The sequence below is a fragment of the Pelodiscus sinensis genome, chromosome 23 (genome assembly GCF_052426305.1).
Source record: "Pelodiscus sinensis isolate ZL-2025 chromosome 23, ASM5242630v1, whole genome shotgun sequence".
Lineage (NCBI taxonomy): Eukaryota > Metazoa > Chordata > Testudines > Trionychidae > Pelodiscus > Pelodiscus sinensis.
In genome coordinates this window covers 2,680,685-2,702,719 of record NC_143074.1, presented here as the reverse complement: position 1 = coordinate 2,702,719, position 22,035 = coordinate 2,680,685, and the positions used below count along the sequence as shown (strand labels likewise).

General features: G+C 62.7%; 1 protein-coding gene and 1 long non-coding RNA gene across 8 annotated transcripts in view; one reads left to right on the top strand and one right to left on the bottom strand.

Annotated features, from left to right (window-relative positions):
* Positions 1-1,477: 1,477 nt before the first annotated feature.
* Positions 1,478-4,281, bottom strand: LOC149521734 (uncharacterized). The gene is made up of 2 exons (XR_016347767.1): positions 4,123-4,281; positions 1,478-2,307 (listed from the first exon to the last, which is right to left on the bottom strand). It is a non-coding gene; the product is annotated as an uncharacterized LOC149521734 (long non-coding RNA).
* Positions 4,273-22,035, top strand: part of TOR4A (torsin family 4 member A) — a 41,206-nt gene continuing 23,443 nt past the window's right edge. For 3 of the 7 annotated variants that reach the window (XM_075905535.2, XM_075905536.2, XM_075905534.2), the window contains exon 1: positions 18,838-19,013. The gene's annotated coding sequence lies outside the window, so the exon portion shown is untranslated. Of the gene's footprint in view, positions 6,249-9,262; positions 9,462-18,837; positions 19,014-22,035 lie in introns of those variants that run through there. The other 4 variants (XM_075905533.2, XM_089772927.1, XM_089772928.1 and 1 more) reach the window with 3 other exon arrangements.

Sequence of the window (22,035 nt, the reverse complement as noted above, 5' to 3'; positions counted from 1 at the left end):
GCCTTGCAGGGGAGGAGAGGAGCGTGGGCCTGTGGGTGCCAGGAGGGAGCTGGGGGCGGGTGCGGGGGAGGAGAGGAGCGTGGGCCTGTGGGTGCCAGGAGGGAGCTGGGGGCGGGGGAGGAGAGGAGCGTGGGCCTGTGGGTGCCAGGAGGGAGCTGGGGGTGGGTGCAGGGGAGGAGAGGAGCGTGGGCCTGTGGGTGCCAGGAGGGAGCTGGGGGAGGAGAGGAGCGTGGGCCTGTGGGTGCCAGGAGGGAGCTGGGGGCGGGTGCAGGGGAGGAGAGGAGCGTGGGCCTGTGGGTGCCAGGAGGGAGCTGGGGGGGGGCAGGGGAGGAGAGGAGCGTGGGACTGTGGGTGCCAGGAGGAAGCTGGGGGGGGGGGGGGGAGGAGCAGGAGCAGCAGGAGTGGGCCCGTGGGTGCCAGTGACAAGCAGCTGGCTTACACCTGCCCTGCCAAGGGGCTAGTGCATCTCCGCATGCAGCGCTCGGGGCTCCCTTACGGGGTGCGTGATCCCCAGGGTGCAGGACTGCCCAGGATTGTGCCTCTGGGCTGCTGGGCGGTTCGGAAGGTAAAACAGCCAGCCGTAGTTAGAGGAGCCCAGGGCGTTACGTTGCGAGGTGGGGGGGGGGGGCCTGTAGTCCCTGTGTGGCATGTGATTTCTACTGCCCTGTAGTAACCCTGTGTGTGTGCCTCAGTTTCCCTGGGCCCTGCACCACTTTCTAGCCAGGGAGGGGAATGCCGGGTGGGACTCGCTGAGGGGGATGCTCAGGCCAGCACCTTCACACAGGCCCAGGCTCCCTGCAATCTGAGCCTGGGAGGGGGGTGGGAGCAGGTGCCACCTTTTGCCCGGGACACTGGAGGAGGCAGGGCTGAGCTGCTGCTGGGGGGGGGGGGGTGAGTTTTGCAGAGTTGAAGGGTAGAGATGGGGGGCAGGGCCCTGGGCCCCCTTCTCCCCCCCACCGTCCCCCCGCTGGTACTGGCTGTGTCTGGTCCCTGTGCTACCAAGCCGGTTTTATGCTGCATCTGAGCCCATAACCCATCTGTTCTCCCTGCCACTGAGCGTCCCTGCTGGCGGCCGAGTGGGGTGTGGGGCCCGGTGCCACATGCCTGGGGGGGAGGGGGGGTCAGTCGGTACAGAGCTCCGGCCGCAGCATTGGTCAGGTGAGTGCCCCACAGTGAGTGGGCACCAGAGGCAGGCGCTAGACCCCGTCCCCACCACCCCCAACCCTCTGCCCAGGGGAGCCTGCTTCTGCATGGCCTGGCGGGGGCCTCCCTTCACCCCGGGCCAGGGTGTCACTGCTCAGCCTCGGCGCGGTACTGTCCCCTCGGCACGGCTCCCACCATTCACACCGTGGCTGCCGGGCCACTGCCCCGTGGGGGCATCCGAGGGGCTGCCGGGGTCTCTTCAGGGCCTCACAACTGACAAGCATGCGACTGGCCACACGCCACTTGGCCCCTTGTGAGCAGAGAATCCAGATGCTCCTGGAACAGCCCCAGATGGGCAGGGACGTGCCTGACAGAGACCCACCCCCCACAGAGACCGAGCCAGGCTTGCGGGGCCATAAACATTTAATGCAAATCAAAGGGTGGCCTCACGCCAGCAAGGGGCGACTGAGGCTGCGTTGCGCAGGCACCGGGCCAGGCAGGAGCAGGTCGCGCAGCCACTGGGACCAGGCCCTGCAGAGCCAGGCTGCTGGATTTGCCGGGCAAACGGGGCCGCTGCTGGTCGGCCGCTGCTGGGGATGCCGCAGGGCGTGGCTGAGCGGCGGGCCCTGTCGTCCCTCCCACAGCCTGGGCCTGGCGGGGTCGCTCTGCTCCCAGCCTAGTCTCCTGCCCCCTCTCTCGCAAGGCTTCTGAACAAGGGGGGCAGCACCTCGCGGTTCCCCTCGCAGACCTGGTCAAGGACGATGCACTTGTAATGCCAGAGGAGCAGCAGCCCCATGAGCAAAAGGGCCGTCGCGATGCCCAGGGCCAGCAACAGCTTCTTCCCGGAGCAGGCGCCAGGCCCGGACGGCGCAGCCGCCAGGCAGGCCCTTCCCTGCTCGGCACTGGCCGAACGTGCCCCATGCTGGAGTAGCCATTTCAGTCTTGCGAGGAGCACGGAGCGGCTGCTTCCACCCCTCCGGGAACCTGCCCCAGCCGGGCGTGGAGTCTCCAGGTCCCCCCGATCCAGCCGTTCCGTCTTCATGGTCGTAGCCGCCACCAACGGGGCCTCAGTCTCGTGCCCCGGCCTGCCAGCCAGCCCTTCGCAAGGCCCTGAGGGACACGGAGCCAGGGGCTGCCAGCCAGGGGTGCAGCTTGTCCTGTGTGCTGGGGAGAAAGGGGGGAGCGTTGTAGCCGGTACCAGGGACCCACCTGATGGAGTCCAGGCTGGAGGCCTTTGCCTGGGCAGGCTGGAGGAATCGGGATGTTTCTCTGGTTTAATAGACTAGGAGCTGCCCCCGGAGGGTCTGCATTGGGCCGGGCCAGCCGGACAGATGAGCTGGCGAGCGACCCCAGGCCCAGAAGGGGTTTTGCAGCAAAGTAGATGGCTGGCTGAGGGGTCAGGCTTGCAGCCGGCACCTTCTGCCCTCCACAGCAGGGGGGAGAGATGGGGGAGGGGACACAATTTGTAGGAGACACCCGGCTGGTCTTGGCCCCCGGGGACAGCAGCAGCAAAGCTCTCCCGGGGGGGGGAGGGGGGGTGTGCTCCAGCGCCACCAGCAGGACCCACCTGCCTTCTCCAGAGTCAGAGGGGAAAGTCCCTCTTCTGCGCTGGCAGCGCCGGTCACCACGAGCCGCCGGAGCGCGCAGGGAGCCTGGAGGGGGCGTCTCGGGCGCCAGCCGCCCGCTTCTATCGGCTCCGACGGGAGCCGCTGAAGCATCTCCAAGCAGCGGAGCCGGGAGGGGAGCGGTTACTAGAGGCTCTAGTCTAGGAGTCAGCCCGACCCCAGGGGGTGGGAAAAGCAGGAAATTAGCCTCCCGGGGCTGGAGGGAGCGGGCGCCCCGAGTCGGCTCATCTCGGACGCCCGGCCCAGCGGGATCAGAGGACCCAGGAGGGCCCCCTGGCGTTGCTGGCCGCAGCGCCTCAGCCTGCAAGGCCACAAGCAAGGTCTGTGGGGATTCCTGTGTGCACCTAGCGAAGCCGAGCCCCCCTCCAGCCAGGCACCCCCCTCCCCACGCTCTGCTGGGCAGAGGTGCCCGCCCCTCGCCCAAACTCTGCAGAGCCGGGCTTTCCGTGCCGCTTCGGCTCCCCGGGCCCAGGCACACAGGGGCAGGGTGTCGACTGGTTCCATTGGGTGCCCACTGCCTCCTGTTTGCCCCACACGGCTGAGTGCCCCTCCCCGCGCCAGGGCGGCTGGACCCACACAGGGCCCTGGTGCCTGGCCCGGGGGTAGGGGCTCGGGTGTGGCCAGCTCGGCTCCGAAAGGGCCTTTACGAGGCCTGGATCCAGGCTCCCCATGGTCTTCCCGCAAGGCTGCACAGCGGGCGTGGGCTTGACTACCCCAGAAAGCCCCGAGCTGGCCCCCGGCAGAGTCCAGGGGCCTTTGGCTTTCGTGCCAGCGATGGAGTCGGGGGGACCTCGGTACAGGCAGGGCCCCTCAGGGGTGTCACAGGGCGAGACCGGAGCCCCTCCCCCAGCAGCTGTGAGGTGTCACATCACCTGCTTTTGGGGGGCAGGGCTCCTTCACAAGCACCCCCCGGTCATCCCTTGGAGGCCCCCAATGCATTCAGCTGCCAGGCCTGGCGGCTGCTGATCGCCTCCTGCTGCTTCAGCACCCGTCTGCCAAGGGGGGGCAAGGCTACTCCCCGCCAGGCACCGGTCCCGAGGCTTTCCTAAGGGGGCAGCTGGGTTTGAGACGAGGGGGGCTGTCCCCAGGCCTGCTTGGGGCAGGGAGGCCAAACCGGCAGCAGCCCACTGCGGAGAGCCGCTTCCCTGCCCGAGACGGGACTTGGTCCTCTCAGCTCCAGGCTTTGCTTCCCAGACGGGCCGCTGACCACTACGGAGGCAGCCCGAGCAGGGCCTCGCGGGCCTGCAGCTCCCTGGCAGGAGGAGGGCTCCGCTGCGGCCAGGCGGCTCGGCTCGGGCCCTGGCAGGCTGGGGGGCTAGGAAGGGGAGCGGTGCACAAGCAGCACCTGCCTTACCTGAAGGAAAGGCCCCAGGCAGCCTGTCCGTCTCCAGCCCCGCTGCTCCTGTGCCGTTAGCCAGCCCGGCACCCAGAGCAGGTGCAGCCGAGCAGGTATTTACTGCGGCTCCTGGCCAATCAGGCCTGGCCACTCCTAGAGATGATCTCAGCTGCGGAGGGAAGGAGGCTGCCAGGCTCCAGCCACAGGCCTGAGTGGGGGGGGGGCGTCCTCCTGCAGCCCCCAGGCAAGTTACTGTCCCTTGTAAACACCAGCTGGGCCATTTTCTGCTCCGGAGCTGTTCCTGGTCCCCCGCGGAGCCCTGTGAGCAAACTGAAGGGAGCCACCATTGCGGCTGCTTCCCTGAAACCCCCGCGGGGCACGTCAGCCGGCTGGCTGCCCAACGAAGAGCTGAAGAAACTCTGGGCAGTGTGGCCGCTGGGTCCCATGGAGCACGGCCCAGGCAGGGCGGGGAGGCCGGCTCCGGGTGGAACAAGCTTGTGTCTTGGAAACACCGGTTCCCATTGCTCCGAGTCCCCTCTGCCAGCATGACACACGTCTCCAGGGAGGAGGGACCGGTTTGGAAGCACCCAGCCGGCCTCCTCCCACCCCCCCAAGGAAGGGCAGAGGGGGCTCTGGCAGCCCTTAGATTTCAGGCTGGGCTTGGAACGTTTCCAGGAAGAAGCAACCGGAGGAAGGGCCCCGGGGGAGTCACAGAAACAGGGCTGCTCTAGGGGAGTGCCCACGGTCTCAGCACAGGAAGCAGGTTGTGTGCCGACTGCCGTGCAGGAGAACAGGCCTCTCGGAGCAGCACATGCCTACGGGGGCGGGGGTCAGTCGGTACAGAGCTCCGGCCGCAGCATCGGTCAGGTGAGTGCCCCACAGCGAGTGGGCACCAAAGGCAGGTGCTAGACCCTGTCCCCACCGCCCCCAACCCTCTGGCCAGGGGAGCCTGTTGTGCATGGCCTGGCGGGGGCCTCCCTTCACCCCGGGCCAGGGTGTCACTGCTCAGCCTCGGCGCGGTACTGTCCCCTCGGCACGGCTCCCACCATTCACACCGTGGCTGCCGGGCCACTGCCCCGTGGGGGCATCTGAGGGGCTGCCGAGGTCTCTTCAGGGCCTCACAAATGACAAGCACGTGACCGGCCACACGCCACTTGGCCCCTTGTGAGCAGAGTAGCGGGATGCTCCTGGAACAGCCCCAGATGGGCAGGGACGTGCCTGACAGAGACCTCCCCCCACCTCCGCACTGGCAGAAGTAAGTACCTAGAGGAGGGTTTACTAGCCCCGCAGGAGAATAATCGAGGAGCTGGTGACCGTTGCCCAAAGGCATATCGGGATTGGCCGTCTGAGGTACTTGCAGAGACCATGCCAACACGTTGCTCTGCGGCGCTCAGCCAGGCAGTAGAGGTCACATCTATAATCATGGGCTTGGGTGGTGTTTTGCCAAATTACGTGGGGAGTTTCGATTCTAACATTTATAATAGTGCTGGGGCTGTCCTGGCGCTTCCAAAGTAAATGAAAAAACCCTGAAACTATTGTATTTAACCTGGCGGGTTAGAGAGCCCTAAAGGCAAGAGGAAGGAACTGTGGGGGTAAACTGAGGCAGTCCGTGGTATCTTGCTGAGAACTGACAACTCAAATCCTAAATTTGAGGTAGGCTTGGGAACTCAGCCCAAACAGTTAAACTTGACCCTGGTTTCCCTGGCAACCACATTCCAACGGGGCCTTATCAGAGTGGCGGGTCCCACAACAAACCGTGCAGAAGATTTTCGCACAATCTCCTTATTCCTAGGAAATAAGCTTGGAGCCAGCCCAACAAAATCCGGCTCCCAGCAATAATTTTGCTGCCTTGCTTGCATCCCTCCACAGCTAATGGTTTTGCTGTTCTAAATCTTTGCTGAGCCCTCTGAGATCCTGACAGGGCGCCCGATGCGACTACCGCCAGCGCCCCGCTGACCTGGCCCCGACGGACAGTCACTTAATGGAGGATGCCATGCTTAGTTCCCGCCAGGCGCTAATGAAATGTGTTCGGTCTCTTTATTCCCAGGTAAAGGAAGGGGACCCCCACCGGCAGCTGTCTGTAGCACGGCCCAGCAGGGGGTGCCCTACCGCCCCAGGACAGGGGCTAAAACCAGCTCTACAAGGTAAGGGAAGTGTGCGCTGGGGGAAGGGGCAGTCTGGGGCTGGGACCATGAGGGGACAGACTGAGGTCGCTGGGGCTGGGGGTGATGGACCCCAACCCAAGGGGGCTGAGGCATCCTGGCCCCGAATCCTGGAATCACCCCACGCCTGTGCTGTATCCTGGGCTATGTCTAGGCTCCATCGACGGAGCCATGTCAAATAGTTTATTCGGCTTTGTCAAAGCAGCGGGGATTTAAATAATCCCTGCTTCATTAAAATAAACATGGCCGCCGCGCTGGGCCGACGATCAGCTGGTCCGGCCCAGCGCGGCAGCCTAGACGCGGCGCGGTCGACAAGGGAAGCCTTTGCCGACTGCTCCGGTATGCCTCGTGAAACGACGGAGCCACGTAGTCTAGACAGAGCCCTGGAGAATCAATAAAACCCCTCCATTCTACTGCTGGAGGAATCGGTTCTTGCTGCTATGGGGGTGCAGGAACGGGGGACCCCGACTGCGTCATCCCACACCAGCTGGGCCGTTTCCTGCTCCGGAGCCAGGCTCGGCCTCCCGCAGCGTCACCACCCCTGCTAGTGCTGGGTGCCCCAGGGACTGTCCAGGTATTGGCTGGGCCCCTTCCCCGGTGAGGGACCCTGGCCTGGGCCTGAGCTCCCAGGGCAGGGCTTAGGGGCCGGGAGAGCCTCTCATGGAAGATGCTGGCGCTTGGCTCAGGGCAGAGCCGCCCCGCTGCAGAAGGAAGGGCCAGTGACTGGAAAAGGCTCCGAGTGCCAGGCACCCTGCTGGGAGCTGGCCCTCGAATGAGGATGGGGGCCAGTGTTCCCTGTAAGCTGAGCCCCTAGGCAGCTGCCAGGGAAGATTTAAAGGCCGCCCAGCTGCTTAGCAGTGCGCCCACAGCCAGCAGCCTGTGTTTCTGTTGGTGGTGCACTTCCGCACATGCCTTGGTGCGCAGGATAAAATGTATCCCGCACATGGATGGGAAAGATTAGAGGGAATGCTGGTGGGGGCCCTGGCTGGGAATCAGACCCCAACCGACGGGGTGGGGGAAGATGTGGCACCTGCTGGCACAGGCACCCTGCTAGAGACTGGGCCTCAGGCAAGCAAGGAACCTGGCAATGTCCCAGCCCAGTTCCCCCCCCCTCCCTCCGAGGAGGGAGGAAGGGCCCACGTGACACTGGCACGTTTGTAGCTCCTTACAGAGCTGGGGGGAAGGGTTGTGCCCCCCTCCCAACACTGGGGGGGAGGGGCAGGCGGCCAGCAGCTGGCAGGAGCCCACGCTGCCTGATGCGGAGCCCCCCTTTCCTGCCAGGTAGTGGGAGAGGAGGGGAAGAGGCAGCGCAGCCCCCCGCCCCCACACTCCCAGCCCCCTGCCTTAAGGCCCTAGCGGGTAAATGTGCTAGTCCATGAATAAAGGGGAGCTCAGCCAGGCAGGGGCTAGAAACTCCCCTGGGGCGTTAAAGAGCAGGCCCAGGCCCGTCTGCGAGTCTCCCTTCCCCTTGGGGTGAACATGGAGAGCTACATGCAGGAGGAACCTCCGAGGCCTCTGGGAGCTAATCCAGGGCTCCCCCGCTTTGGGGCAGTCTGGGGTCTCGGCTCAGATAGCTCCGAAAAGTGGGGGAGGGGCATTGAGGGGAGTCAGCCTGAACCCAGCAATTGTGAAAAGCATCCGAGAATCAGAGTCCACCGTTCCCTTTGGCTCGAGCCCGGCTCGAGCCCAACCCGGCCCTCCGGCCCGAAGCGAGCGGGGGTTTGATTTCCAGGCTCTGGTTCACTCCGGAGGAAGGGAGCCCCAGTCCCCAGCCGTCCCTTCTGGAACGGAGCCGGCTGCAGGGCTCTCCGGTGAGCGAACGGTTCCCTTTCCCCTCGGCTGCCTGCGGGCTGGGGATGCGAACCCAGGCGGTTGCTGCATTGCAGGAGCGGGTCTGTCCCAGGCTAGAGGCTGTTGGGGGGCAGCGCTTTCTCCCGCTGACGCTGTTCTACCGAGTGTAGCCGGCAGGGACCTCGGCACCGCCGCAGGGATTACACACGGGACCCCCACGGCTCCAGGGAGGGTGCCGCGGGTCAGCCAGCGTCTCCCAGGGAGCCCTGCGTGTCCCAGCCCTGTCCTGCCTGCGCCAGCCGCTTCCCCGCCATGGGCTGTGTTGATTTGGTGGGAGGGCTGCGGGCGAGGGGATCAGTCCAGAGTAAACAAGCAGGAAGCAGGCCAGGGAGCATCTGCTTGTGAGGCAGCCCCTGGTAAATAGCCCAGCCTGCCCCCCCTCCCCAGAGCCACTGTGCAAACCGCCAGCCGGAAACGTGGGAGCAGGGGAATGTCGTGTCCCTTCAGAGCCGTGCTCTGGGCGAGGTCCCCGCGAGGGGCGGGTGACGCTGGCGGGGCCCTGGGCAGCAGGGGCCGGTTGAGGGCTGGAAGTGGCTCTGTGGGGGAAGCGGCCTGGCAGGTTGGGGTCCGGTTCGGCGGGACCGGCCCGGTTCCAACCTGCTCTGGCTCCGAGATGGAGAAGAGCCGTTTGCCCCTCTCCGTGTGCAGGGCCTGCCGAGGCTGCTGCACTGCTGGCCGGAGGAGCCCTGAGCACTGCTCCTGGGGGGCGAGCCCTCCTCCGCCCCGCTGTGCCCCCTCGGTCTGGGCAGAGGTTCCCCCTGGCCCTGCCTCACGACCGCGAACCCGCCCAGAGAACCCAAGAGACACACAGCTCACTCCCTGGAGCGAGTTCCAGCTCCCCACATGCCCAGGCCAAACCTGCTGCAAGCCATGCAAGCCCCCCAGTAACGCCTAGCTGCTCGCCAGGGCTGTCAGCCGGGGAGGGCCCTGCAGTAACGCGCCAGCCGCCCGTCTAGGAATCAAAACCACAGAGCACTAGATTCATCGAGAACATCGAATCAGCCAGTCCTAGGGTTGCCAGGTGGTTCCAACAAAGATACCGGACACACTTGGCGTGACCTCACAATCGACATCCCATCTGATGTACAAGGTCCCCGACAGTTCTATTGGCTCATTTCCATTTTCTGAATTTGTGTCCCGAACAGAGAGCTCAAACACTGGACTGTCGGGTTCAATCCCGGACACCTGGCACCCTATCGAGACCAGTCCCCTGCCTTCACGGCAGGACCAAGTACCTAGCTCGCCCCTGACCGCGTCTGTCCAACCTGCTCTTCAATATCTGCAGGGATGGAGATTCCACAACCTCCCCAGGCAACTTATTCCAGTGTTTGACCATCCTGACAGGTAGGAGTTTTTTGTAATGTCCAACCTGAACCTCCCTTGCTGCAGGTTAAGCCCCTTGCTCCTTGTCCTGTCCTCAAAGGGCAAGGGGAACAATTTCTCTCCCTCCTCCTCGGAGCAAGTGGAAAGCTTGGTGCCCCCAGCTCTCTTCTGTCTCTGAAGAGCAGCTACAGCTGCGCCTGGACTAACTCCTGCAGGGAGCCCACGCACCGGGGCGGGAGTGTCAGAGTGCAGGGAGCAGTTGGGAATGTCTGCCTGATACCCACCGCGCTGCCAGTGGCTGGGGGATCATGGCTGCAGCTGCCCTGCACCTGCTGGCTCAGAGGCTCCCACCCTGCGGAACGCCTGGCCCACGGGGCACGTCCACCCTACAAAGCCGGGTTCCTTTGGCTTTGAGCAGCGGATGTTGCAGGTCCCCGCTCGGTGGCTGTGGTGGCCGGAGTACACCCCCACTGCTGGGGTTGCGTTGTCGCAAGGTGCGGTGCCCTGGGGGAGCTACCCCACGGTCCCTGCCGCAGCCTGGAACTCTGGGTGAGGGTCCCAGCGCCTCGTGGGATGGAAACACTGCTGCGGGTGGTCATGGGTGCATGTTGGCAGCCTCCCATGTCTGTCTAAGCGCCTTTCTTGTCAGGCGGCAGCGCTGTGTGGCTCTGGGGTAGCCCGGATACACCAGGCCCTGCGTGATTACTGATTTTGGCCTAGTGTGAGGGGGCAGGCCCCAGTCCCGGAGCGAATTCACCTTGGCCCTGGGAACCCATAATCCCTTTGGCCTGGCCCTCAAAGTCTGGTGCTCCTTTATCAGGGGAAATACAGCTTCCGGCCTAGTCCATCTAGTTCAGTGCCCCTCTATCAGGGGGAATACAGCCCTCCTGCCTAGTCCATATAGTTCAGTGCCCTTCTATCAGGGGAAATACGGCCCTCCAGCCTAGTCCATATAGTTTAGTGCCCCTCTATCAGGGGAAATACAGCTTCCGGCCTAGTCCATCTAGTTCAGTGCCCCTCTATCAGGGGAAATACAGCCCTCCAGCCTAGTCCATATAGTTTAGTGCCCCTCTATCCGGGGGAATACGGCCCTCCAGCCTAGTCCATATAGTTTAGTGCCCCTCTATCCGGGGGAATACAGCCCTCTGGCCTAGTCCATATAGTCAAGCCTTTTTCACCAGCTTGGATGCTGGATTACGGGGGTTTTGGGGGAGGTAGGGGGACCCGGGCCCTCCCGCTCCTCTGGGTCCCAGCGCAGGCCCTATTGGCAGTGTCAGTACCCACTGCCTGGTTGGTGGGGATGCCTGCCGGAACACGCCGACCGCCCGGAGGTCCTTCCGCCGCCCAGGGCTGCTTCCTACCTCTCCCCTGGCCGAGGCGATGTCCTGGGGTCTGTGCTTTGGCTTGCAGCAGGCCTTGCTCCAGCGGTAGCGGGGATGGCAGGTCTGGCTTCTGGGACCGCTCAGGATCTCAGTCCTGCCCCTTGGGCTACCTCCCCCGACTGCCTGCTTCCCCTGGCTTTTATCCCCGGGCCCGTTCGTGCGCCTGCCCAGCAAGGCTGCTGGGGTGGGGTCTGCCCTGCCCCCGCGGCCAGGTGCACTCTCTTGGCTGCAGTGCGGGGTCCTGCCGCCCTGCCACACCTACACACCAGTGTTTCTTTTGCTGCTTCGGTGCTCGGCCTCCCCCTTCCATTCCCTCTCCAGCAGTCAGAGCCACTGGCTCCTGCAGGCTCCACGCTGGAGGCGTTTGTCACCCGGGCCATGGTCCCCGGGCTGTGAGCTCGCCGCCTGCTTCACCAGGAGACGAACATTGAAACGTCCCCGGGGCTGATGCTGCCGCAGTCATTGCTGTGGGGCCGAGGGCGGGACTGGGTCAGTTGTTCACGGGTTAATTCCCCCTCTCCGTTGAACAACCAACCCTTCTGCCTCACCTGCATCTGTCTAGCTTCAGCATCCAAGTTCCTCCGAGAGCCCGAGCCGCTGGAGCTGAGTATCTCTCACTTGCTTTAGTGGCCGTGGCGATTCGATTGGACAGGAGGGGGGGGGGGGGGGCGACAGGAGTGTGTGGGGGGGTCCCCCCCTCATTTTAGATTTGCCGCAGGGGCCCAAAAACCATTTTGCAGCCTGACTCCCGAGTGTTGGCGACGGTGCTGGAGCTTTTGCTGAGCTGGTCGGCAGGGAAACGGCAGCGGATTAGCTTTGTTACGGGGAGGAGACATTACTAAGGTGCTGGGCTTCTTTTTCGGGGGGAATCTGAGGAGTGGCTGGAACTAGCCAGCAGGAGGCCAGAACATCCCACGGATCAGCACTAGGGGGTGCAGCTGCCTTTACATAGCAAGTAGCCGTCCAGCTGAAGAAAACGAGGGACCATTGCCCACAAGTTTCGCTGAAAGCTGTGCCTCCCTGCGGCGTCCTGCCTGTGCAGCTATGGCCGCGTGGGGGTGGTGTACTGCTGCTGACGGAGAGAGAGGAGAGAGCTCTTTTGGCTGCGTTGCACGGCTGTGCCGCTGCAGGGTCTGTAGTGTAGACGGAGCCTTAGGCTTCTGAGACAGTAAAGCTTGGGCCCGAAAGTTCCTGTATAGCAGAAGTTCAGTTGGTAACCTCCTCGGCAGCACGGGGTCACAGCAGGCATTCCTGGGGTGAAGAAGGGTAATGTCTGTTGTTGCTTTAAGACAAGTCTCAATTTTCTAGGTGGTGCACACTGATAACTAGTTGAATTGATTAGCATGCGGCTATTAACCATTCAAGCAGCTCATAGGCAGTTTACCACGAACTTCACAGAGAAATAAAGACAATGATCTTATTACCCCTCAAGTTCCATGTAAATGTTAATTCCCCCTTTTGAGTCAATAGAGTATAGGAATGAAACATAGTCAGGAGTCATCGTTCAGCATCTACAAGCTAATTAGATCCCCTTCTAACGAGATGTAGATAAACAGAGACAAATACAGTCAGGCCCTACTTCCGATTCGCTAACCCTACATGCCTACGTATGCAGGGCTGTAGTCTATTTAACGTGGCTTTGCCCTGTTTGCCATTTCAATACTCTTCTAATATGTCTTTGGGGGTTGTTCTCAAGTCTCACAATCTGCTGGTTGCTTAACCCTTGCTGGCTCACGCCTGGAACAGAATATGATGAAAGCCGCAGTTACTGGCATCCACACGGGTTCCTGAGTTTGTTTACAACACAGAGCTTTAAAACGGGAGGAGCTGAAATAGTTTAGTTGTAGCTTTTTAAAATCAACCTCCTGCTTTGGTCCCCAGAGTCAGCGGGGACTGGGCTGTAAATGGTCCCTCCAGGGGTTTTCTCATTGTACAAAGGCCTGCAGGTGTCAAAGACAATTTGTGATCCCCAGTTTGTCTCTTCGGTTCTGGAGCGTTCACTTCTCTAGTTGCTTTTCCTTTCTGAGGACTAGGCCTGATTTCATCTTTGGTTTCCTATCCCAAAAATTCAACTGGTGTAGGCAGCAAATACCCATACATTCCTGGTTTTCTGTAGAGCGGGTCACATTGATCTGCACCGTGCAGCCGGCTCAGAGAGTCTCATAATCGTGCCATTCTTCCTTATGTTCTTTAACTCAGCTTCTACTTCGTGAAGTCATGTGATAGGAATTGTGTGGGGTGCACGTGAAAACCGTGCAGTTCAGCCTTGTGCCTTGCAATTGTTTCTACTGGATCTCCCTTTAAAAGTCTGAGACCAGGGGTACGTCTGGACTACATGGCTCTGTCGACGGAGCCATGTGAAATAGTTTACTCGGCATTGTCAATGAAGCAGGGATTCAAATAATCCCCGCTTCATTAAAATAAACATGGCCGCCGCGCTGTGCCCACGATCAGCTGATCCAGCACAGCACGGGAGTCTAGACGCGGCGCAGTCGACAAGGGAAACTTTTGTCGACCTCTCGGATATGCCTCGTGAAACGAGGTTTACCGGAGCAGTCGACAAAGGCTTCCCTTGTCGACTGCGCCACGTCTAGACCGTCCCGCTGTGCTGGATCAGCTGATCGTCGGCACAGCGCGGTGGCCATTTTTAGTTTAATGACGCGGGAGTTATTTGAATCCCTGCTTCATTGACAATGCCAAGTAAACTATTTCACATGGCGCCGTCGACGGAGCCATGTAGTCCAGACGTACCCCAGTAGTCCATTGATTTCTTCTACCTTTCTCCTTCGGCCAGAGGTGGCCAATAAAACGGTGGCAATTCGCTGGCTTCACCCCTGCTGGGCTGCTGCTGCTAGATTTACCTGCGCCTCCGCAGGTCCCAGCGACTATAGCATGGGTTGGAAGTAGGGATGTAATGGTGCAGTCGATTAACCGATTAGCAAAAGCGTATAGGTTAATACTATAGATGACATGCAAACCCCCCCCCCCCCCCCGCCAATAAATGTTTAGCACCCAGCTCAGTCCCAGTTTGCACTGGGTCCTGGACCTCCCCCCGCTGCAGCTTTGCATTTCAAGTGTAGTAGGACCCAGGCAGGCAGGCAGCCTGGCTCAGTTCCGGCTCGTGCCGGGTCCAGACGCTCAGGCCCCTCCGCCCCGGACAGGGGCTGCCTGTGGACTATAGAATAGTCACCTAATCGATAAGAATTCACGAGGTAATCGACTATTCAATAACCGACATTTCACATCCTTAGTTGAAGCTGCTCGGGGACTATTAGAAAGGGCCTCCTGCCCCTTTCCCTAGGTGGGGTGACCCAGACACGTATTAACGAGCCTGCGCCCGCAGGGCCCCTGTCCCTTGCACTCTGGATAATCCCCCGTGAGCCAGGAAGCAGCAGCCTGCAGGCTGAGCCAGCAAAGTGTGCCTTGTGCACAGCCGCTGGGTAGCCCCCTCCTCGGCCTGCGCCAGCACGTGCTCTGGGAGGCCCCACCCCACCCCATCCAGCGCCCTGGCCTAGGCCTCCCCAGATCCTGGCCGAGCACGGCAGCGTCACAAGTTGCAGCTCCTCCGGCTGCTCCCCTCCTGCACTTCCTGCTGTAACTTATCTGCAAATTGCGGCCACCTCTGGGGAGGGGCGGAGGACTCTGCTGCCCGGGCCCGTGGCTCAGGGAGCCGGTAGCTGCCCCATGCTCGGGCTGTTCGCCGGGGTGGCGTGTGCAGCGAGGTCGTGAACCTGGTGGGATTCACAAGTGCCCGGAAGTTGCCTTCGCTTCTCTCCAGGCACCTTGGCAGGGGCTCACGCTTCCTCCCTTTTGTTTCGTGCTCTCCCCCTCTGCCCCTTGTTTATCTGAGCTCATGCCTGAGGTTTGTGTTTCCTTCTTGTGCTTTCTTGTGTCCCTTCCCTCCGCTGCCACTCACAGCCGGTGCTGCAAACAAAGGAAGGGCTGCCTCATTGTGATCCTGAGAACCCGCCTAAGCCAAGCCCTGTGTTTGTGGTTCTCGGCCTGGCGTTCTGTGGGGCAAGGCAGACTGGAGCCAGCGTGTGCGTTTTGGGTGCCAGAATGAGGAAGTCCCTCGAGAAAGGCTCTGGGAGCGAGGGCTCCACAGAGATAACGGACCTTCGTTAGACAAACCACGGAAGTATGCTCCACTTCTCCACCCCATTCAGCACACGCAGCATGTAGAAAGGGCTTGCAGCTCTCGGGCAGGGAGACAGACCCGTGGTGCTGCAGAAAGCAGCCTGGCTAGGAAAACGATTAAAAGCCCCAAATATTTGTCTGTTTCTGAAACAAGCGAGCGGGGGGGGGGGGGGGAGTGGGAGGAGGAAGCAGAAGTAATGGAGAAGGTAACAACTTTGCATTTAGCTCAGCCACTCCATAATCTTCCCTGCAGAGAGCTCCAGCCAGACCAGCAGGGCTGAGCCCCATCACAACCAAACTAAGCAGGACCTAAGTGATTTTCTAAAAACCATGTTCTGGTGGCTCAGCACCAGTCTGAGGCAGGTCACGGCGTGGTGCACGTGTCTGTCCCCCAGAGGCCAGGGTGGAGTTGGGGACATCCTAGTTCCATCACACTTTGTGACTGTTGTGTAGGAGCAGGTTTGGGATGTGACCCTGGGTGGAAGACCTTTGTAATATTATAGTTACCAATATTACTACAGTGAAATGACTCGTACAAGCTCTGCCGTGGAAGGCATCAGTGATCAGCACTTTATTAATGACCGGGATGAGGGGATGGATTGCACCCTCTGCAATTTTGCGGCTGACACTAAGCTAGGGGGAGAGGTAGATACGCTGGAGGGCAGAGAGAGAGTCCAGAGTGACCTAGACAGATTAGAGGACTGGGCCAAAAGAAATCTGATGAGGTTCAACAAGGACAAGTGTAGAGTCCTGCCCTTGGGACGGAAGAATCCCAAGCATTGTGACAGGCTGGGGACCGACTGGCTAAGCAGCAGTTCTGCAGAAAGGGACCTGGGGATTCCAGTGGATGAGAAGCTGGATGTGAGTCAACAGGGGCCCTTGTAGCCAAGGAGGTGAATGGGGGTATGTCTACACTACCCTCCTAATTCGAACTAGCGGGGTAATGTAGCCATACCGCACTTGCAAATGAAGCCCGGGATTTGAATTTCCCGGGCTTCATTTGCATAAGCCGGGCGCCGCCATTTTTAAATCCCGGCTAGTTCGAACCCCGTGCCGTGCGGCTACACGGGGCTACACGCGGCACGGAGTAGCTAGTTCGGATTAGGCTTCCTATCCGAACTAGCTGTACTCCTTGTGGAGTGTACCCTGGCATATTGGGCTGCATGAGGAGGAGCATCGCCAGCAGATGCAGAGAAGTGATTGTTCCCCCTTATTCGGCTCTGGGGAGGCCACATCTGGGCTATGTCTACACTGCCCGTTTGACGCAAAAAACATGCAAACGAGGCAAAGCGTGGAATATCGCCGTAAGGGGGGTTTTGCGCAAAAATGGAGCCTCATTAATTATGCAAATGAGGCACAGCAATATTCCATGCTTCGCCTCATTTGCATATTTTTTGTGCAAACGGGGGCCGTGTAGACATAGCCCTGGAGAATGGATGTGGACGCATTGGAGAGGGTCCAGCGGAGGGAAACCAGAATGATTTGGGGGCTGGAGCACATGACTTATGAGGAGAGGCTGAGGGATTTGGGTTTGTTTAGTCTGCAGAAGAGAAGAGCGAGGGGGGATTGATAGCAGCCTGCAACTCCCTGAAGGGGGGGTCCAAAGAGGCTGGAGAGAGGCTGTTCTCAGTGGGGGCAGGTGGCAGAACAAGGCGCAATGGGCGCAAGTTACAGTGGGGAGGTCTAGGGTGGATATTAGGAAAAATTATTTCCCTAGGTGGGTGGGGACGCCCTGGGCTGGGTTCCCTGGGGAGGGGGTGGAATCTCCATCCCTAGGGGTGTTTAAGTCCCGGCTGGACAGAGCCCTGGCTGGGATGATTGAGTTGGGTCGGTCCTGCCTTGGGCAGGGGCTGGACTCGATGGCTCCTGAGGTCTCTGCCCACCCTGGGGTTCTACGATTCTATATGCATGAGAGTCAGTAGCACAGGAAGGGACGTGCCTGTGGACAGGGACTCTGTGAGCTTTCCCCGTGCCCCTGTGCTTGGGACAAAGGCCGGTCAAGCCACATGGCAGAGATATACAAAGGCAGCTGCATCGTCTCCATGTTTATTTGGTTTCTGCTTCTCACCTCTGGAGTAACTCCTCCACGAAGCGAGGCTTTGAACGAGGGACTGACGGGCCCACCCAAGCTGTGGCTGAGCTCCAGAGAGACTTCACAAGCCAGCCAGCTCCCCACTGCCAAGAACCTGATCCCTGGACTCTGTAGCTGGTCGCTTTGACCACGCAGCAGCTCTCTTGGGCATTTCTTGTATTGAAACCCCCCTTTGTTCTTAGACAGGAAAGGACGGGGCAGCAGTATGGTAATTGGGGCAAGAGCCGCCCCGCTAGCGTTGCCGTGGGCACGGGGTGGTGCCTTTGGGGGTCGGAGGAACGTTCTGGGTAGGAAATAGAGTCTGAAATAACGTCTATTTGCAGATTGTGAGCCGGGGGCCCGAATGCCCTGAGGGGGAGGGGCTGTGGGAGTTCTTCTTTTCAGCCAGTGGGAGGGATGAAGAGCCCAGTTTGTGACTGGTTTGTGAATCTCACTGCAGTGTTAACCACCAGCTGGGGGGAGGGGGGGTCTGCCTCCTCTGGGGAGCCTGGTCTGACCCGGGCGTTTCCAGCATGGGCAGCGCCTCGCCCCACAAGTGCTTTTACCTGGGTCTGAGCAGCGGTGACAGTGTAGCCCCCACACTGTGTGGGGCGGGCCCTGCCCCCTGGCGCAGCACTTAGGCCTGTCAGAGAGAGAGAGAGAGAGAGAGAGAGCGCGTTTCCTCCGAGTGGCGGAGAGAGGCTCGTGCACTAAGCGCCGGAGGTCCCGGGTGCCGCTCCGCCTGGGGCTGGACGCGGCGACCTCCGGAGACCCCTCCCGGCCCTAGGGGTCGAGGAGCCAGTGGGCAGGTGCCCAGGGTGGAGGCGACCCTGGCAGGGCATGGGGAGGGCAACATCCTTTCTAGGCCCCTTTCAGCTTCTCCAGAGTGAGCCCTGCCACCGGGTGACCTGCCCCTAGATGGTCCCTCCTCGGAGCCAGGGCAGCCCCCCTCCCGGTCTGCTCCCTCGGTTCCCCTGTGCGCTGTCCCCGAGGCACCGGGGGGCGTTGTGCTGCGGCGCCTGGCTGGTGCTCCTCCCGCCGGGACTGCAGAGCCCTGGGCGCCCCCTCGCCATTCTCCTGCCCCTGGGGTTTTGCTCAGGGTGGAGGGTTCCCAGGCTTGCGGGGTGCCGAGCAGCCAGGGGGTGCCTGGGGCCCGAATGCCCTGGCTCGGCTGGGCCCGTGGATGAGAGGCGCCCGCCAACCGCAGCAGTGACGCGTGGGCCAGTGCGGTGCCCGGCACCCGCGCGCGGGGGGTTAGGAACAGCCAAACTCCCGCAAGCCCCGAGCCCTGCGGAACCCTGGGGAACACGCGACGCAGGCTCTGCCGCCGCGAACCTCTGCAATGGAAGCGCCGGCCAGCCCGGGCCGGAGGAGCGATGCTCATGTATCCCCGGCGGCTGAGTCCCGCACCAGCTCCCGCTCCCAGAATCGGCCCCCGCCGGCGCGAAGGGCCAGTCGCGCAGCGAGGCGAGCCCATGGCCGGGGTGGTCCCGAGAGCGGGCGGCCCGTGCGTTCAGGCTGCACCGAGAGAGGCCTGGGGCTGGCCTGGTGCGGTCCCCGTGGTCTGCAGCGAGCGGGATGTGGCCGGGCCAGGTAGCAGCTCCTGCTCTCCTGCCAGCTCTCTCTCTCGGGGAACGCGCTGCTGCCAGGCCGCGAAGCCAAGCGCCGCAGCAGCCCAGGGGAGCGGGGCAGGGCCGACGCTGCACCTTGCGCCCATCCACAGCCCGCGGCGGCTGGGGGCGCGCTCCAGGAACGGGTCCGTGGAGGCTTGTTTGTGCATGATTTGCATTCTTTGCCGGCCAGCCCCGGCGCTCCAGGAAGGGCAGGGGGACTTTATCTCCCGCCCTCAGCGCGCACCGTGGGGGTGGGGGAGTCGCGGTTTCCTTTTCCCTGATGACTAGCTGAGCGCTGCACTGGTGTCACCCAGCTCTGCGCTGCTGGGAGCCGAGGCGGAAGGCATGCAGCCCGGCCGGCCGCTGCGAGGTGAGTCCAGCCGCGGGGGCTAGGTGGGGGCAGGTACCGCCTGGAGCGTCCAGCCTCTCCGCAGAAACTCCCCGAGAATTCGAGAGGTGGAGGGACGGGGCCAGAGCGAGAGGAAGAGGTGAAGGATCCCCCCCCCATCCCAGCTGCTCAGGGAGGGAGGAAGGAGAAAGGAGGAACTGCACTTTCCTCCCCTCCCCCCTTGTCCGAGCAGCTGGAAAGGCTGATTCACGAGCATCGCCGAGCCGCCTGTAGCGTGAGACCACATTGAAAAGTTTGATACTTCAGTTTGATACCACCCCCGGCTCCGGCACCGGCCCCTCCACCCCCGGCTCCGGCACAGGCCCCTCCACCCCCGGCTCTGGCACCGGCCCCTCCACCCCTGGCCCCGGCACCGGCCCCTCCACCCCCGGCCCCGGCACAGGCCCCTCCACCCCCGGCTCCGGCACAGGCCCCTCCACCCCCGGCTCCGGCACAGGCCCCTCCACCCCTGGCCCTGGCACAGGCCCCTCCACCCCCGGCTCCGGCACAGGCCCCTCCACCCCTGGTCCCGGCACAGGCCCCTCCACCCCCGGCTCTGGCACCGGCCCCTCCACCCCCGGCTCTGGCACCGGCCCCTCCACCCCCGGCTCCGGCACAGGCCCCTCCACCCCCGGCTCCGGCACAGGCCCCTCCACCCCTGGCCCCGGCACAGGCACCTCCGGCTCCGGCACAGGCCCCTCCACCCCTGGCCCTGGCACAGGCCCCTCCACCCCCGGCTCCGGCACAGGCCCCTCCACCCCTGGCCCCGGCACAGGCCCCTCCACCCCCGGCTCTGGCACCGGCCCCTCCACCCCCGGCTCCGGCACAGGCCCCTCCACCCCCGGCTCCGGCACAGGCCCCTCCACCCCTGGCCCCGGCACAGGCCCCTCCACCCCTGGCCCCGGCACAGGCCCCTCCACCCCTGGCCCCGGCAAAGGGCCCTGCCACCCCCAGCTCCATCACAGCCGCCCTGCCACCCCCGGCTCCATCACAGCCGCCCTGCCACCCCCGGCTCCGGCACAGCTGCCCTGCCATCCCCAGCTCCATCACAGCTGCCCTGCCATCCCCAGCTCCATCACAGCAACGCTGCCACCCCCGGCTCCATCACAGCCGCCCTGCCACCCCCAGCTCTGGCACAGCCGCCCTGCCACCCCCTGCTCCGGCACAGCCGCCCTGCCACCCCCGGCTCTGGCACAGGGCCCTGCCACCCCCGGCTCCAGCACAGAGCCCTGCCACCCCCGGCTCCAGCACAGGGCCCTGCCACCCCCTGCTCCGGCACAGCCGCCCTGCCACCCCCGGCTCTGGCACAGGGCCCTGCCACCCCCTGCTCCGGCACAGAGCCCCAGGCGCTGCCCTGCCACCCCCAGCTCCAGCACAAGACTTTGCCACCCATGGCTCCAGGACAGGGCCCCAGGCCCAGCTCTCCTCGGGCCCCGCTTTACCGCCTCGGGCCAGAGGACGGTACTTGGGTTCTTTCCTGGATGTTATATCAGGTTACGGTTGTTTCATCACAAGGGTGCAGGCTCCTAAGGGCGCCTGAAGCAGCCCAGCCCTGCAAACATCCACCCTAGCTGACCCCCCCCCCCCCCCCCGTGCCGGAGCATGGCCACTCCCTCCCTCTCTCCAGTGCCTGAGGGAGAGCAGCCCCGGCCCCCTTCTCCCATGGCTTTGTAGGAGCAGCAGTCATGGGGGGACTGAGCACAGTGATACGTGAGCTACGTCCTGCGGCGGCATCCCAGACCTGCTCCATCAGTGCCCAGCCGGTGCCAGGCAGCCCGGCTGCAGGGCCCAGCTGTGAGCCAGCTCTTCCCTCCCATCCGGCTGCGAATGGGGAGGGGAATGAGCATTTGGAACAGCTCATCGAGGGCTGCGGGGGGGGGGGGGGGGGTGTCTCCATCTCTGGCATCTTTGAAATCCAGATGGGAAGTGTGCCTGGGGCGCCGGCCGAGCTCGGAAGGAGCAGTCAGGGCAGTGGCACAGGCGGGCTAGCCGGGGATGTGTGTGTGACTGCGCACTCGGCCCGTTCCTCCTCCTTCTGGAGAGCTCTGCCTCCTGCCGGAGCCAAGTCCCCTGCCTTTCCCAGGCGCTTTCTTTCCAGTTCTCCTGCTGCGCGTTGCAGAGCTCAGAAATGCAAGGCAGGCCGGCAAGGGAGCAGCGGCTCGTTTCCCCAGAGGGAGGGTCCCACCGCACGTCCGGCCGCCCGCAGAAACGCTCTTGGTGGATCTTTGCTCCACAGCTGGGAGGTGGCTCAGTGTGTGGGGGGGGATCCTCCAATGCACTGCAAGCCTGACTTTCGGTGCCACAGAAAGCCCTGTCGTCCGGCAGAGAATCCTAGAAGCCCAGGGCGGGCAGAGACCTCAGGAGTCATGGAGTCAATCAGCCCAGCCAGGGCTCTGTCCAGCCGGGACTTACACACCTCCAGCGATGGAGATTCCACCCCCTCCCCAGGGAACCCAGCCCAGGGCCTCACCACCCTCCTTGGCAACGTTTCATTTGCTCTTCAAACCAGCGCACGAGCCAGCCTGGCAGGGATTCCGGGGCCGCTCGCTCAGCAGACTGGGGTTTCTCTCTCTTGGCTGGGATTCAAAGTCCTTGCAGACAACTTGAGACGTCATTTTGCATCTCGGGGGTCTGCCATCCCTGACACGTGCACTGCCTCTAGCGCTGCGCCTGCCCCAGGCCGACACATCCCAGGGGGTGCCCTGGCCTTCTCCCCCTGCTCTCCAGATCTCTGAGGGTATGTCTACACTACCCTCCTAGTTCGAACTAGCGGGGTAATGTATGCATACCGCACTTGCTAATGAAGCCCGGGATTTGAATTTCCCGGGCTTCATTAGCATAAGCGGGGAGCCGCCATTTTTAAATCCCCGCTGCTTCGAACCCCGTGTAGCGCGGCTACACGGGGCTCGAACTAGGTAGTTCGGACTAGGGTGCCTATTCCGAACTACCGGTACACCTCGTTTCACGAGGAGTAACGGTAGTTCGGAATAGGACCCTAGTCCGA